General features: G+C 37.4%; 1 protein-coding gene and 1 pseudogene across 8 annotated transcripts in view; both read right to left on the bottom strand.

Annotated features, from left to right (window-relative positions):
- ZBTB20 (zinc finger and BTB domain containing 20) overlaps positions 1-18,305 on the bottom strand; it is a 798,335-nt gene that overhangs the window by 325,470 nt on the left and 454,560 nt on the right. The gene's annotated exons all lie outside the window — the stretch shown is intronic.
- On the bottom strand, positions 2,185-2,253 carry LOC136122994 (U4 spliceosomal RNA; annotated as a pseudogene).

Genomic DNA, 18,305 nt, shown 5'->3' with positions numbered 1-18,305 from the left:
CTGGATACAGTGCTAAGGGAAGAACTGGGTAAGCAAATAATTGGTGGCTAATTATGCCAAATATAAAAAGATAATTTTACATTACTGAGTAAATCAGATTAATATTCTTCTTTAATCCCAGGGGGTCTAAAAATAAGAAGTTATGGACTATGCAACGTTATCCTGACACAGATATTTTGAAACGGTTTATAGAAAGCAGTAAACACGTTTTTTAAAAAAGATAGCCCAAATGAGGTATGAAGGATTAGAAGTCATTTTTCTAGGTCAGATTTTTTTTCCTACAGATCGAATTTTCCATATGCATTCATTCATGCAGATCACAAGCTACACTTCTAACACTCTTTCTCTCTGAAGGTAAATCAGGCTAAAACTAAGAGTTTAAGAACCATTTCTGTACAAGAGAAATTTCCAGCTAAGGGAGAACAACACAAGCTCTAAGATAGGTGTGAAATTTATTTTTAAATTAAGCCACAACTATTCTGCAAACATTTAACTCAGAACCACACCACTGTTAAAGTTTGTTGATTCCATACGAAAGGAAGAACCAACATAAATTAAATTTGAAAATGAAGAAAATAAAATATGTGAAAATTATCTTTAATATGGCTAAAATTCAAATATGCAACATTTTATTCTTTTTACAGGTTTCACTGTCAAAGACAACATGTATATTTTTCTGATGAAAGAGGATGACTGAAATTGACATTCAAGTGAGCATCTGGACACTACCAGTATGTGATGTTGCACAAATTTACTCACATCTGGAGTTATCCTCGTGCTTTTGAATTTTATTTTGGTTAGTGTTACCAGGAGTTAAAATGTACTGAGGGCCTCAGAAAAATTGGCTTTTATTTATTCCCACTTAGAACCCCAGAAGTTGCTTCCTAGTCAGGCACTTCTTACTGATGAAGAAATCCAAGGTGAAATAACTGGCTTAGCCACAAAGACAATGGAAGGTCATTCATTTCTGAGCTGCCAATATCTTTTCTTCTCCTTTTTCTCATTTTAACTTCTAGATTTAGCTCCAAAACATTTGCTCTTTCTCCCTTAAGGGGAAATTGGGAGGGTAGTGATGGGTTTAGGTTTTCACAGCAGTTCATTTCAAAACTGTTAAGTACCTCCTACCAAGAGACCACCACTAAAAACTGTTTCTAGAACAAGGCAAAGGGAGAGATTTAAACATGAGGGGGAAAAATGGAAGGAAACAAGAAAGCTCTGGCACTGTGAAAGATTCAGAAAAAAAAAAAATTCTGATTTCTGCTCTCAAGATGCTTACAATCTTATTCTAGAGGAAAAGGAAAATGAATTCCACTTTAAATAACTGAATAACAAAAAGAAACAGTACAGTTAAGTGTAACAATGGGTGGTAGAAGCAAAATGCTGTGGGGAAGCCATGTCTCTTACCTCTTTTTCAACTCAGAGGAAAGAGACAGTGGGTCAAATTCAAGCTACTCTAGTTTTTGATATTAGTTTCATAATACAGCTATAATCCCATTACAGAGAACTTCAAGGAACTGTTGACATTTTTTTTTCCTGTCCTGTAGTTTATTGTCTCAAGTATTGCTTGAAATACCAGGCTACATGCAGAGATGTTTGCACTAATGGTATTTGTTGACCTGCATTAAGTTAGGGTCAACCTGAATAAACGGAGATGCATACTACAGGGAACCAGTTAGTCAGATTGTTTGTAGTTAGGCTTGCATTATTTTTACAATACTTTTATTACTTTTAACCTAAAGACTAGACATTATCCTCAAATAATCTTGTTATTATATGAAACAGTAATATTTATTAAGAATGCCTCTGGAAAGCCCCAAATGGGGATATGCAGAGGAGGATTTACTATGAATTTAATGGAACTTAAACTTCAGGGCCCCTCACTTGCACAGCCCCTCCCAAGACACTGTACTTAATTTGTAGTCATAATTCTGTATTCTTTTCCTTAAAGAGGGTCCCCCAAATAGTTTAAGCGTCTGGCAAAATCTTCATCCACCTTGGGTAGAAAATAATCTTGAAGGAATCAAACCTGACTATCCTGAAAGGCCAAGTCAGAGAAGGATACAAAATGTACTTTTACAAGCATATATAAATTACATTTCCAAATGTATCCCTCCTATCGTTGCTGTCTTCCACCCTTGGCAAAGGATAGATGCCATCTTACCCACTGTTACAAGGTTTCTAGACTCTTTTAATTAGCAATAATCACGCCTCGGATAAACCTCATTGGCTAGGATACTGCCACGGCACAAAGCTCTAGACTCTTTTAAATAAAATCTGTCTGTTCAGTGACTGGGAATAATCAGTGTTTAAAATAAAAGGTGAAAAATTCAGAGACAGAAGATGATTTCTAAGAGTAAAAAGAGAGACACAAATTTTTTTACATAAATAGTAATAATTATTATTCATAGCTAAGGGATACATGCATTTGAGAAAAGGAAGGACTTGGAAATTCAGTACAATTTACAGTAGCACCTATGAAAAGTATGGTGAGTTTAGGCAGAGCGTGGGAATTTTTACCACGAGTAACACCACGTGTCTGTTTTTCTGGTTTCTGAAAACCCCAAATAAATCCCACAAGCACCTCTAAACCCCACCATGGAATTCTGACACTTCTGAGTAAGAAGTTCAGAGGAAAATTAAAACTTTGGATGCACTATGTCTGTCTATAGTTTTTCCTATAATGCCTTGTCCTGCTTTTTAAAGAAAACTGAATAAAAATTAATTCAAAAAATGAATGAAATTATCCCAAATGGAATACTAAATTGAAAAATAGTAGTTAAATTGTTCATAACCATTTTCTGTTACATTTTTTTCCTCTCTCTCTTAGAAATGGAGTAAGAATGCTTCAAATAAAAAATGTAAAACCCATCCTATTCCATAAAGGGCCCACTCACGTAAACAGGAAGCTCATTAAAAGCGCTCTTCTTGGTTTCCTGGCAAAGCCCACTTTTTATTTTGGTGGCAGCACCTATTAAGTAGAGGACTCTTTTTGTGGGCAGGGTGAAAAATTAAACATTACAGTCCATCAGGCACCCGCTGGATTAGAGTTAGTTGAGCGACTCCTTGACGAGAGCGAACAAGGTAGCTCTGAGATCAAGGAACAGGCTTTGGTCTAACCCTGTGCTATAGATGATGGGCTTCTCTGTCCAGGCATCACAAATCAGCTCGGAGTTCCAAAAGAGCCAGGAGACGCCAGTTCATAATAGTGCAAAATGTTTCACATGCACATTGAACCATTCTCTCATTTCCTTTACATTTAAATACTGTTTTATTTGTTTCTTTCTTTGCTTTCTCTTTCTGGGAAGCACTGTAGCATAATGGAAAGAGTATGGGTTTTGGAATTTGAAATCTTGGTTTCTAGTCCCTGCTCTGCCAAATACTGTGACATCTTGCCTTCCTCAGCCATCATTTTCTGATCTGTAGAACGGGGACTAACAATTCTTCCTTAATCAGCTCAAATTTTTCAAAGTATAGGTAAGCATCACCTGTCTCAAAAATCAACTGAGGTGAAAATACAAATTTCAGGGCCCCTTTCTGATTCTCTGTAAGTTAGAAAGCCTTGGAATCTGCATTTGAAGCTTGCTACCCAAATAATTTTTGTACACACTAAAGTTTTAGGACCACAGCAGGTTCTGATTAGTCATCAGTGTATCCATGTCAATCCCAATCTCCCAGTTCATCCCACAACTACCCACACCCCCCGCCGCTATCCCCCCTTGGTGTCCATGTGTTTGTTCTCTACATCTGTGTCTCTATTTCTGCCCTGCAAATGGGTTCATCTGTACCATTTTGCTAGGTTCCACATATAATAATAATAATAACCTGCTGTATAAAAAATAAAATAAAATTCAAAAAAAAAATAAATAAAGTTTTAGGACCACACATCCTAACTTGTCTGAGTCAGAATTAAATTAAATCATGTAGGTGAAATTTATTTCAATCTGTTAACTGCAAATCAAGATGTGTATGCTTAGATGTTCTCATTAGTGATATTTTCCAGGGTAGCTCGAAGAACCAAAGGAAGGACACAGGACCATTTTCCCAAAGATCTTGCTTTGAGCCATTCCTGCCATGCCAACAGCATTCTGCTTTACCTTCAGTGAGGCAGGTTGGTGGGTTGGTGGGGAGAATAGAGCTGAGAGCTGTGACACAGGCGAGGCTTCTGTAGAATTTCATTTATGTGACTGTACCTACCCCACAGGGTGATATAAGGATTAATTCCTATTTGGTAATTTACTGTGTGTAAAATGCCTTGAGCCCCTTGGAGGAAAGTGCTATATAAATGTAAAATAATAATTATAATAATAATAACCTCAACTATTTAACTGATCAGTGAATTAGCTAGAAGATTTAGGCTGCCAAGGGACAAGGCTGAAACCATTATAAGTAGGAACATTTTACATCATCATATCTCATAACTGTTATCACAGAAAGGGGAAACAAAGGGTGAAAATTAAGATAAATCCATGTTCTCCACTGATTTAAATGACAGAGGATCACTAGTAATGGTTCATGAAAGCCAGGAAATGCAAAAATGACAGCTGCATTGTAATTCTAACTCAGGCACACATCCTGAGATTTTATACACTTTGGTCTTTTATTTGTATAGAAAATACCTCATCAGTGCAACATCTAAAATTTAGCATTATTAATGCACTTGATTATGCTTTTGCTCAGTTGGAATATGTTCATAATTCACCCCTATTGGTAGATAATGGTTTTCCTATATGAAAGGTATTGATGTTATTCTACGAAGTTCCAGGTAATATTTGAATCAGTTGTTTACAAACAACTTGATTCCTGCGTACCTTCCTAAGAAAACTAGGGATTTTAGGAAACTAAAATATATAGGAGATAGCTTTTCTTCCCAGGAATAAAATATTTTGGTGCATAAACTTGCATGAGTTCAACTGCCCTCAGTTCTTACATTATTTGTTTTATTTATTTGATTCGCTTTGTGCAGACCCTTCCACTAAAAAGCTCAAGGGGCTGAACCCAGAACTTTCATATACTGAACATGAATCACTTCTTAAACCACAAGAAGCAAAAGAAAAGGCTATAGAAATCTTAATGGGCAAGCTTCAGATGCTCAAAAGCAATTGTTTAGTTACTCTACTTAGTTATGCATCGTTCAAAACACTTTCTAAATCGGGCAAGAAAGGTTCTTTTGTGAAGAACAGGCTTTGGGGCCTTGAACAAGTTTTAAGTTGTTTTATAGCTCACACACACAGTAGTTTCGATGTGTATGTAAAGAGGTACTTCCAGGCGACAAAGTTTGTAGTTGAGTACTGAAAGGGAAATGGAAAGAAACGAAGCAAGGAGAGGAATTGAGCATGTGGTACCTTGTTCTATTTTTAATTAGTAATTCCTATAGCCTCAAAGATTTACACTTAAAAAAACCCAATACTGAGTGTGTAAAAACAGGTGTAGACTAAGGTGAATGAATACCAGAAAGTAAAGTTAATCAGTATAACTTCAAATTATCTTATAAATACTAAAATTAAGCTTTACTCTGTCCAAAGGAGGAAGAAGGAAACACAGACAAAAATAAAAGAAAACCAGACCTTGCAATGGATTTTCTTTGCCTGAAATAATAAATATTAGATATGCCTTCTGATTTATAAAAAGCCACGTGATACCTAATCCCCAACATTACAAAACATTCCAAATGTGATGCGTGTTTAAACACATCCATGCATAAACACACATGCACACACACATCAAAAATATTGGTGTTCTAGTATAGCCTTCTTGCTTTAAAGGGCCTCTAAAAAGGGCAGAAGAAAATGGGTATCTGATAAAATGCTTCTGCTGGGGTCACCAGCAGAAAGTAAATCCAGTCAAGTGCTGCCAATAATCATTTCTATTACAAACGTTTTTAAAATCCATCTTTTCTTTACATATACTTTTTCCTTTGGTATAGCTAATATGGTGGCCAATGTCCCGGTCTTCCAGTCACGTCGGAGTTTCTTGCCCGTGCATCACAAGCTCAGCTGCATTCATCAACGTGGAAAAGCTGACAGCACTGTCTGAAAGACACAGCTTGGGATAATTGCTCCTTGTAACTCCCCTGTCAATGAATATTACCATATTCTTCTCACGAGTAAGGTTACTGTACTTTTTTCCCTTTTTTTTGGATTTCTACACACTTAGCCACCAAGCACATCACTATTCCTTTAATGAAATGGACTAAACGTGACAGTGTGAACTGTGGCCTAACATTCTCAAGATTCTGTTTTAAAGCCTCTGTGTTCATATTTTCAAAAATAATCTTTGTCCAGAAGAAGTAAAAATGACAATAATTTTTTACTTGATATTACTGTTTTCTTAAGAAGGTTAACTGAGAAATATCAATCGATAGGCACAAAGCAAAGAAAAAAAACACATAAGGCTAGCAAACATACTCTCTTACTGAATTTCTTTCACCTAAATATACAATGGAATCCTCTGACATAATGTGTTTTCTTTCCCTATCATGTTAGGCTGAAGAATAGTTCTTGGGCAAAAGTAGAAAAACCATGCTTTAAGTCTCCTTGTGATCTACACCTTTGAAATATTAGCTTCTCTTTAAATTTTAAACGCTAGCTCATTAAGAAGGAAAAAATTTCAAAGTACTGCTGTCACTAATAACAACAGCAGCAGCAACAGTAACAGTAACGATATTAACATCAACATTCATCAAACTCTTAGATGTCCTAGGCACCACTGTAATCACAGGAATTGACTCATTAAATCTTCACAACTCTGCCAGGTAATACTATTATTACTCCCATTTTATGGATGAGAAAATACAGGCACAGAGAGATTAAAATTTTATGCAAGATCACATAGCCAGTAAGTAGAGGAGCCAGGATGCAAATGGAGGGAGCCAGACTCTGACACATAATGAATGTTTGACACCATAGGGCCCAGTACTCCTTACTTCCCCTGAAGCTCTTCCCGAAGTGGCCAGTGATCAGTGTTTACTTCCCTCCTGAACACTTACACACTTGTTGGCACCTGTGGTTAACAGCTCAGGATCTGGAGTCATATACAAGAGATTTACCCAAGATACCAGCAGTGCTTAACTCTACCAACATCTGTGCCTCAGTTTCCTCCTGTGTAAAACAGTAACATTAATACCAATGTCATGTAGCTGTTGTGAAGGTTAAATGCGATAAAGCACATTAGAGCTCAACAGAGGGTCAATGCTTAATAAATGTTAACTTCATTATTACTGATTTTTATCTCTTAATATATATGAACCCTTTCCCCAATTAGACTGTATTTCTTTTCAGAGAAACTGTCAATATGAATCCTCATTATTTTGTGTTGGGCTTTCCAATTGTTTAATATATGTTGTTGAAATCTTAGATGTCCTAGGTACCACTGTAATAACATGTTAACTCATTAACTCTTCATAACAATTCTATGGGGTAATATATTTATTTATAATATTATAAGTAATATAATATTTATACCAGTATCTAAAATTTAGTGAGCACTTACTATCTGTCAGGAACTCTGCCAAGTGCATTATGGCATTATCTCATGCAATTCTCCCCAATCCTCTGAACTAGGCACTTTCAAAATCTCCACTTTACACAGGAGGAAACTGAGGCTCACAGAGGTCACACAGCTAAGTGTTCAAGAATGTGAAACTCTAACCATAGCCCTATACTACCTGCTAAAGAATGAATGTAAGGTAGGTATTCGATAAACATTTGATCCTGATGATGAATCGACTATATTCTTAATTATTTCTGTTGCCAGAAAACTATGCTTAAAGCAAACTAATGTGGCCTAGCCAATATCATTCATTCATTAGTTAACTATTAAAAAGAGATTACTGTGTGCTAGGTACATGCCAAATACCGGCAATAAAAAGAAAATACTACGGATCTAAAATTTTCTCATCAAAAGCAATTAAGGATTTAATATAATTTCACTTACCATCATTTCTATGTCAACTCATAAAAAAATCAAACTTCTTCCTCTCTCCCTTTCCCTCCCTGCCCACTCTTTCTTATTCCTTCTTTTAAACCCAAGTTTCAATGGTATTAAATTTATAAAGATTTTTGCCGATAAGAAGCTTATATGTCAAGGCAAGGAACCATTTTAATTATATTTACTCTTCATTTTGAGAATATTTCTTTTTCATATCTGACAAAGACTTTTGAAGTGACTAAAGAAAGGCAAAGCAACCTGATTTAAAAAAAAAAATTCTTTCATGTACAATCTTTTTTCTGTAATAGTCTCATAATAGCTTCGAAATTTTAAAAGAAGGTTTTAGCTGTTTTTGTTCTTTTCAAATTGGAAAAATTTGATTTTTTTCTTCACATGTTTAGATAACCTTTAAAATCAACAAACAAGAAATAAGAGCATATTCAATTTTAAAAATACACTCTTCATTGGTGCCTTGGCATCATCAACTAATATCAGCATCACTCTGAAAACTGTGTTTCTATTCTTTTTCATTTCAACAATTCTATATGTTCATATTTAGTAGAAACTAAAGACTGCTTTATAAAAAATTTTCTCTTCATTTGAATAAAAATCTTTTACAAATCAACAGACCAAGAAAAAAATCCTTTGTATTTACCACTATTGAATCAAACAATGGGGCATTTGAAGAGTACATACCATGTTAGAGGCAGGAAAACTTGTGATAAACTGAGAATTGTACCAGCTCACCATTTAATATCACTGCCTCTGTACAGCCTATAGATATTTATTGACTGTCTCAGACTAATGTGTGAGTGCCTGTGGCACTGGCAGAAATATATGAATTACCTACCCAGAGATACTAATAGATACATATAGATGCTAAAACAAAACAATTTTATAGCACCATAAGGGAGAAAAGACTAACATTTACAAAACTGTTTATTGTCCAGGCAAGACTGTAGACTCCAAACATATTATCTCATTTAAATTCTGATAAAAACACTAAGATGGCTAATGTTTACACATTTTAAATAAAAACATAACTGAGTATGAGAATCTTAATCAAATTCCCAGAGGCCACAATATTAGGAGGCTGGAGGGCCAAAATTAAAAAGCATAGGGGGGTTACCCTGGTGGCGCAGTGGTTGAGAGTCCGCCTGCCGATGCAGGGGACATGGGTTCGTGCCCTGGTCCGGGGAGATCCCACATGCCGCAGAGCGGCTGGGCCTGTGAGCCATAGCCGCTGAGCCTGTGCGTCCGGAGCCTGTGCTGCCAACGGGAGAGGCCACAACAGTGAGAGGCCCGTGTACCGCAAAAAAAAAAAAAAGCATAGAGGCCTTAGACTTTTCCATTTATATTACATTATTTCTTCTTAGGATCTACTTCTAAACCAAAGAAGTTGAAATCAATGTGGATATATATTTTAATAGACGGGTTCACGGAAGAGTGGGATTTTAATGTAGGCATCAAAAGATAAAAATTAATAGGTAATATTTATTGAGTACTTACTACTGTTCTGAACATTCTGGATATATTCACTCATTTAATCCTTACAGCAATTTTTTTGGAGGTAAGTAATATTATTATTATTACTGTTATAACTGTGCAGTATGGAAACTGAGCCAAAGAGAAGATAATAAACTTTCCCATAAAGTCACAAAGCTGGTAAGTGTTGTATAGACTTTCTTGTCTATAGTCCACAGAATTTAACTATCATGCTATACTGCCTTATTAGTCTGTAAGGCTATTTAATGTGATGGCTTAAATTAAGTTCCAAGCATGGGGCTATTGCCACCACGTTGGAAATTAGGGCTTCTACCTATGAATTTTGGGGGGACACAAACATTCAGTCCATAACACTAGCACTTCCCAAACTTTTTCATGTCATGGCACACATAGAAAGGGGTAATATTTGTCTTGCTTGCTTGCTGGGATAAACTGGGAGGGATTTGGAGCCTTAGAGGAGGCTCTGCTGGGCTAGATATGACTAACCCCTGGAGCTTCAGTTGCCACTAGGCCTCCCTGAGGGGATCAATAACCATTCTACAAAGTTTGGCAAACTACACACTATACCAAACCACAAACTCTTCAGAACACAAACAGCATCAGCCATTATAATCATTGTCTCAGAGCCTCCTTTTGGATCTTTCACAATTGAGCTGATATTTTTCTGGAAAACAACATTAGTGTAGAAAGGGGTTTCCTAGGAGGCTGATCAATAATCACTGGAGAAAAGATGAGGATATTTAGAAAACTGCTGCAGGGCATAGTACAAATTCCAAATAAGTCCACTTTGGAAAAGAGAAGATCAGATAGTTGACTTTTCTTGAAGGGAATGTTTCTAAATATTTATAATTTTACAGTTCTCCGGGTGTCAGCAAGAATGTTGAGAAAGTAAATGGAAATCACCATTTCTTCCTGAAACAGATACTTTTTGTTTTTGTTTTTTTTTTTTTTGGACAGATTCAGTAATCATCAATAGTTTAATCTTCCTAGAATAAAAGTTGAAGAAATTTCCTAAAGTGGGGAAGAAAATCTTATTTTTTCTCAGAGGAGTACAGCTAACATGCAACATCAGGTCCTTTTGTACTCACATGGGGCCAAAATAAACTACATGGGAAATTAAGATCCCTTTTCCTGAAGTGTCCTTCTTCTTCAGTCCAGAGTGGGACATTGGTTAAAAAGAAGGAGTCTTGTGGTGTTAGGGTGATCATCTTGGTCACCGCACCCTGGACATAACTTTAAAATTTCACGTCTTGGACACTGAGACGTGGATATATGTTGATCTCCCTGTGTTTCAGGAGAGAAAGCTTTGAATTGCTTTAGGGAGCTTTTCTAAAAATGGTGATGCATTTTTGCATCATTTTGTCATGACTAGGCCTACTGAAGAAAGTTTTGAACTTTCTATTTCATTGTTACTTGTGTTCTGGCACTTCATTAATCTCTCTTACAGAATGTAGACCCTTCCCTGGTGCCAATTATAGATATAGAGGATCTTAGATTTCTATCTAGAAAACGGCTATCAACAGGACATCACCATGTCTCATTTCAGACTAGACTCACATAATCACAGCAATAAATACCCCAAAACAAGAGTCATTAAAAAGCCTGTTGAATTTGATCAGACACTTCAGTATCTGCCACTATTCCTACAGTATGACTCTGAAGTACTCAACTTTATTTTCCCCACGTTGATGTACAGGAGAGATGATATTTAGATTCTAACACATTCTCATGGATTTACCTAGGGTTATTTGCAATTTCTAGAGTACAAACTAAAACATAACCCATTTTTCTCCCACTTAATAAAGCATATTAGAAAACACAGGTGTATAACTTTATTATAGGGACAGTCTTGCGTTTGTTTTGATTTTTAAAAGAATAAATCACATACTTCAGAAATTTATTAATAGCAACAAATTTGCTGTAATGCATCTCACATGATTGAAACACACCAGTATTTCTTATTACTGGAAATAAAAATCCCTGTGCAGATTACGTATCTCATCCAACAAACATTAATTGAATACCTACTATCTGTCAGGGCAGTGCTAGATACAGGAGACCACAGATGAATAAACAATGTTTCGGGCTTCCCTGGTGGCACAGTGGTTGAGAGTCCGCCTGCCGATGCAGGGGACACGGGATCGTGCCCCGGTCCGGGAGGATCCCACATGCCGCGGAGCGGCTGGGCCCGTGAGCCGTGGCCGCTGAGCCTGCGCGTCCGGAGCCTGTGCTCCGCAACGGGAGAGGCCACAACAGTGAGAGGCCCGCGTACCACAAAAAAAGAAAGAACAACAATGTTTCTCCCTCCAAATGTTACAGTCTATTGATGTGAGCAACTGGGCTTCTATCTAGCTTTGGGAACGGGGCTATGACGGGCAATAGCTCATTGTGGGTAGTAGACAGCAGAGAAGCAGATGCTGTGAACTGACTGATTAAAACAAACAAAAAGTCTTCTGACTACCTGACTCATTTTGGGTTCCATCCAAAGAAGAGTCTGAGACAAGGACTTGGTGCAGATAGTAATTGGGAAGGTGACCTCAGAAGGCAGTAGTGAAGGAGTGATGAGAGTGAGTCAGGGAGGAGGACTGGCAATAATAAGGATATGTCAAAGAGGCCGACAGCAGTACAATTCCACAGGATCTCTGAGATACATATATAATGCCTCCAGGGGTGTCATCTGAAGGAAATGGAGGCTGGAACATTTCTTTTCCACCTCTGTTCCTCCTTTGGTTGAGAGTTGCCCCCGCAGGAAATTAAGCTGCCATTCTAGTTCCCCAATCCAGTGTAGATTTATTGAGCTCTCCCAGCATTGGAAAAGGCCCTGGGCCAGAAAATGGAAGACCAACACAGAGGCCGAGTCTGGGATAACACTGAACTGCTTCGGTGTGGCTGGAATTACAGGTGAGCTGAGGGATATGTCCCACATACCGGCTAAAGCAGACTATAAAGACGTCTGGGGGTGGAGCATAGACACTGAGCAATCTGATCTAGCACAACCTGATCTAAAGGATGGTCTGGGGAAAGGTTAGACTGACATCTTTTTACTAAATTATATTCCACGTAAAGTGTCTCTGACTCCCGCAAGAAGTCAAACTTCGGGATAGTAAATCCTAACACTGCCCAGCTTAGAAACAGAAAAATGATGATTTGCTAATCGGCTTACCTGATTCTCTGGCTATGATGTCAAGATCAGACTCTTAGCAGTTCTTATGAAAATCCTGACACTCATTCACCAATTACCCTCCAGGAGCTGATATATGTTGATCTCCCTGTGTTTCAGGAGAGGAAGCTTTGAATTGCTTTAGGGAGCTTTTCTAAAAATGGTGATGCATTTTTGCATCATTTTGTCATGACTAGGCCTACTGAAAATTTCCTGGCATTCTGAATTCATGGCAATGTTATCTGTGCTGTTGTAGTTGGTTTGCATTTTTTTGTTGTTGTTGTTTTGTATTAAAGTAGAGGAGAAATAAGAAAAGGTGACGGGTTGCATCTAAATGTATTAAGCTTGAAGGCTTTCAACATAAATGAGAAGATTTATAGAAAGTTATTAAGACCTTTAAGCTTCTATAAACATTTCATCATTGCTGACAATATCTACTTTCGTTAACTTTGCCCAAGCAGTTCCTGTGTTGCTGTAAGGCTGAAGGTGAGTTTATTTTGCACTTTAGCAAGCAGCATAGGAGCTTTCTGGAGAATTTTGGTTTGGGGGTCCAGATCATGAGGTTAAACAATAGATATTTTATGGTTACAGGAGAAGAATTTATAGGCCCTTCATTCTTCTATTATAATGTATAAAGGATATGACTGTATTCCTAATCCCCAGAAAATGTGGTGGACGGGTACATTATGGACTCTTATATGAACATATGTAGCGTCCCTTTGACCACAAGTGGGCAAGTCTTTTAAAAAGTTCTGGGAGAAAAAAAAGAGCCCCAGGGACCATTTAGGCTCTGTCAGTGAGTTCCATTCTGAGACATCAAATCCAGTTGCACAGAAGCCAAATGTCAATATTTACAAAGCTCTTTCCATCTCATATCCACTTCCTTTCCATTTTATGCTTTTTCTTCCCCTTTTCTTTCCTCCCTTTTCCTTGATCCTCTTCTTCACTCTTTATTCCATTTGCTCTTATTTTCCCCATGCCCAGTAGTCAGTCCAGTCTGTGCATCCTGACAGAGGCTTCAGTGATGGAAAAGAAAAGGCCCCAAACAAAGCCATCAACGTCTAAGACAGGGAGCTCTGGAGGGTGGTGGATGGTGATTGGGGCCGAGCCTGAGGATGAGAGCGCTCAGGGCTCTGAGGCTCTTAACCCACCCAGCAAGCCATTAGGCTTCTGCAGGCCTGATGGCTGTATCAAGCCTCGATTTCAAAACTCTTCTGCACTGACAAGGACTTGGTAATTTCAAACTTTCTAACCAATTACAATCACGAGGAACTGTGGACAATGATCAGTGAGCAAAGTGAAAGTGCTGGGGTGGAGGGGCCCTCATAGGTTTCACTCTGCTGGTAACATGCAGCTGGGACTCTGCTCAGTGAGTAAATAAAAACACAGTACAAAATACAAACGTGCTCAGTGGGTCCCTCTGGCTGTCTCGTTCCCAGTAGTGGGGTATGTAGGAACCTTGAACTGCATTTAGCCCATTAATTTCTGATGGTGTTAATTAAAAACTTTTGATGCTGATTTGAATGGAAAATACCTCAAACAGTGTTTTCTTTATTGAAACACCAAGTTCCAAGTCTTGGACTATTAGGTTAAGCTCTGTCATCAGTGAGACCAACAAAAATGCTTTTCATACCAACTGCTTTGACTAATAGTAATAATAATAATGATAAATGAAAAAGAAGAGAAACTTTAGATTGAAACCCCCTTATTTTAACCTGTTTTTTTTTTAAAGGACTAAACTGAAAATCTGGGTCCCTGAATGTAGAACATATGATTCAAAAAAATCTTTTTTCAAATCCTTATAGAACATTCAAATCACCCAATGTTCCAGGACCTGAATTTTTTATATTTTCAAATGGGGAAAGCTGCTTAAAATAAGTGAATCAGCTGCTAAGTGATTTCTCTCTGTCTCTTCCCCTACTCTCTCTTTCAAAACGCTGAAAAAATGCTTAAAATGGTATATGAAATTGATATGTGCTGCTTAAGAAGCTTAATATAATTACTGAGGATGCAGAGTGTCTATTTAAAAACAAGATAGGTGAGGGCAATAGAAACTGAGCTGTGAGTATTCATCCCTTATGAGGTGTGGGGAATGCTTCCAAATGTTTAATCCACTGAGCAAGGTAAGGGGTGCACAGTAGTTATTCACAGATTTCTCTGTCCTCCCAGAGACCTGGGAAATCCAGAGAGCAATGCAAGGGGATAGTATGACAGACTCTGTGCAAGAAGCGAGCAAATAAAAAGTCCATCTCTGCAATCCAACACTTTTGTGAAGTACTAAGCACACCACCAAAACATCCTGATTGGTTTCTAAGGCGCTTCTCCAATTTTATTTTTTAATCATATTTCCTCTTACACCAGGGCCTGAAGCTTTGGAGACGTCTAGTCTGAGAGGCCCCATGAATGTCCTCTCACAAATGACAGCTTTTCTTTTTCTCTTTTGTGTTTTCGTATACCTAACTATAATTTTCCATCTCCTAACCTGTTTATTCACACTGTTTGCAATATTATCTGAATCCTTAAAAAGACCACAAGACTTTCTTTTTTTACTCTGAAGGTCTTCATCACTCTTGTTCTTGTTTTGATCTACAGACATCTAAAGAGGATGAAGTTCTCCATAAAGGCTAAGCACTTTGGCAGATCTCCTTTCCTTCCCTCCCTAACGACAGGATGCATTGACCTCACCCTCTTAGAAAAGTTTGCAGAATTGGCCTCCCAGTCTGATGGGACATGATAATGATCCTTCAACAACAACAAGGACGACAATGACAACAATAACAGAAAACACTCACTGTAAAGCATAAAGCAGGTGAGGGGAATATGTAGGGCAATAGAACTAAAACTCTAAAAGAGAAATAGGCCTGAGCGAACCACAACATGAACGTATTTGTTCACAAAATTTATGATGTTTCCCTCTCCCAGAGAAAATTGATAGGTGATATTGTCTATAAAGAACTAGTAAATGTAAATTAATAGATATGTAGCAAATGAGTACACTTAATGATGATTTCCAGCTGAAATGTTTTTTTTTTTTCTTAGAGACCAAGTTTTCGTTAAACTTAATCCTCACTCTCTTCCCTCTCCAGCAGCAGAAACATCTGGTCAGTTTTAGATTCCCCTTGGATTTCCAACTTCAAAGGGAATTATAAAGAATAACAAATTCACGTACCGGCACTAAAAAAAAATTAGAGCAGCAGGAGAGAATGGTAAAATTGTCCTTATTTGACTGCTAGTGACAGGCGCCACATGCAGAACTACGAGGAAAGACAAAGGCAAGATCACCGGTTGACAACCCGAGTTCCTGGAAAGGACTGAATCTTTGGCTAGACACAAATATGCACAGGGCCCTTACAAACTATAAGGAGCTTTCTCCTTGCTTACATGAAAAATAAATAAATAGAGTATAAGGAGTAAGAAGGTAAAGAAAAAAAAAAAAGAAATGGGTTCACATGTACCTGTCACATAGCGAGCATTAACAAAAGTTTGTTGAAAGGGTGATCTGGAAAGAATCTTAAAAGATTCACTTAACATATGGGTTTTTTATTTAATTTGCAGAAAATTGTGTGAGTTCTGATTCTACAAAGGGCTGGATAAGCCATCCCAGAAAGAACTCAGGCTCCTAAGAATCTACTAGACCTATCATGTCCTCATAGAAGATTAGACCTCCAAGTCTAAAAAGTAGTCTGTTTCTTCCTTGCTCTGGATCCTTATCAAAGGATGGCTGGAAATCAAAGTCCTACCAGAGTGGAGGAATAGAGTTTGAATGAACTACTGATATTTGTAGCTGTGCCAAAGTTGTGCTTGACATCACTTTATAGAACTGGATTTACCTTTCTCCTTTGTCATTTTCCTAGCAAAACTGAAACACAATTCTTAGAGTGCAGGTCTTGATGTAATCAAACATTAGAAAATGAGAACAGTTAACGCAAGTACAATTTTGTCATTGTAATTACCTTTTACAAATAGCCTTTCCTCTCTCCTGTTTTATGTGCAATGCGTGCAGCAACAAAAATAAAAATACAGATATGATTAGCCAATCAACTTGTTTGTGGACAAAGAGAGAGAGAAAGAGTTAAGGGCTAAAATGTCTTTAAATAAGTAATTATAAAGGTCTTTAAACTTAGCATTCAGAGGTTACAGATCCCCACACCACAAATACATTAGGTTGATTCACAGAATGGCCATCAGAAACTTAGAAAGCAAATTGCTTTTGATAAAAAAGTATACATCAACGGCACCTTACGAATATTTTATAGAGTAGGATAGAACAAATAAAACCAGTTTTCTATGGAGCCCAGCACGGTTTGCTAACGCATCAGTCCCCCCAAATACAGACCATCTCCAAAGGAAGTTCTTTATATCACAGGCTTTGAGTAATCGCTAGTGGAGGGTGAAAAAACGGAGACTTCTCAGCATTTCCAACGTGAAAGGACTGAGTTGGCTACAAAATCATCTCCTTGAATATCTTTGCCTTGAGTGGAGTTTTCATCCTTCTCTCACCACTCCAGGTAAAGCAGAATCATCAGTTATCTCAGTAAAAGAATGCCGTAATTCCCATCCTTATGTTAATTGTGCATGATGGTGTGTTACGTAGCTAATAAAGTTTATCCAGAAAATATGCCAACTTCTTGAAACATAGGTCTGATGACATGAACAAACCGTTTTTTTTTTTTTTCTTTTGTAACTATCTGTATTTAAGTCTAAAATGAAAGTCCTGGCTTGATGGGGGATTTTCAAAGGATTTCCTGCCCTATCTAAGCAGAATCATCCAACCCCGATTATGAACTAAACTAGAGAGAAGCAGGTACAGGATATGGAATACAACTTTATTCCAAGAAGTGCTGTTTTATAGCAAATGTAACAATGGAACAAACACCAGACCCAAAGGCCAAGCATAAGAAAATGCCACACACATACACCAAGAAGTGAACACTATCATTAACCACAGTAGTAGTAGTAATAATAATAATAATAATAGCTGTTGTCGTGATGAGACATTTAAGTTTCACTTGGGCATAATGAATAATACTTTAGTTAGAAAGACCTATTGGTAAACTTACTCTTCTCTATAAAAGTTACTTTATATCCTAGGTTTATATGACATGAGCTACATAATCCAACACCACATGTAAGAAGAGGATGCAGGAAAAAGTGAAGACTTACACCTTTATTTCAGTTGTCATGTTGTCAGCATCAATCTTAAAATAATGATGAAAAGGTTAACTGCTTTAAAATATGGGTATTATGGGTTATGGTAAAATATCCTTGCAGCTTTAAAATAGTATAGTAGCTAGCTCCTACCTATCTTTTCTTGGAATGCCTGCTTCAATGCCAAGCTGTCAGATACATCCCTGACCTTTTGAGGACATTTTAACGATGGTAATGCCAGGCCAGGATAAAGAGAAACAGAAATGATCAGAAGACTGAGGGGAAAAAGAAATGAGATGGAAAGAAAAAAATAGTTTGTACTGTTTACACCATCCAGTTTCTGGCAATTTTTACTGATGCTTTCTGTTTGCTTGGGATAGTTTATTGCTTATGTTATTTCTTTTCTTTCTTTCTTTTCCATGTGCTTTCCTCTACCAACTTTGTTTGAAAATATTTTGTATGTGTCCATACTGTAAACCCTCATATTTTTCTAGAGATTTAGTGCAGTGGGGAAGCTCTTTTTTTTTTTCCTTCCCCAAGGGTTAGGCACATCAGTATTCTTAGC

Source organism: Phocoena phocoena, chromosome 4 (assembly GCF_963924675.1).
Source record: "Phocoena phocoena chromosome 4, mPhoPho1.1, whole genome shotgun sequence".
Taxonomy (NCBI): domain Eukaryota; kingdom Metazoa; phylum Chordata; class Mammalia; order Artiodactyla; family Phocoenidae; genus Phocoena; species Phocoena phocoena.
Note: the sequence above shows the minus strand (reverse complement) of the source record. Positions and strands in the feature narration are given on the sequence as shown.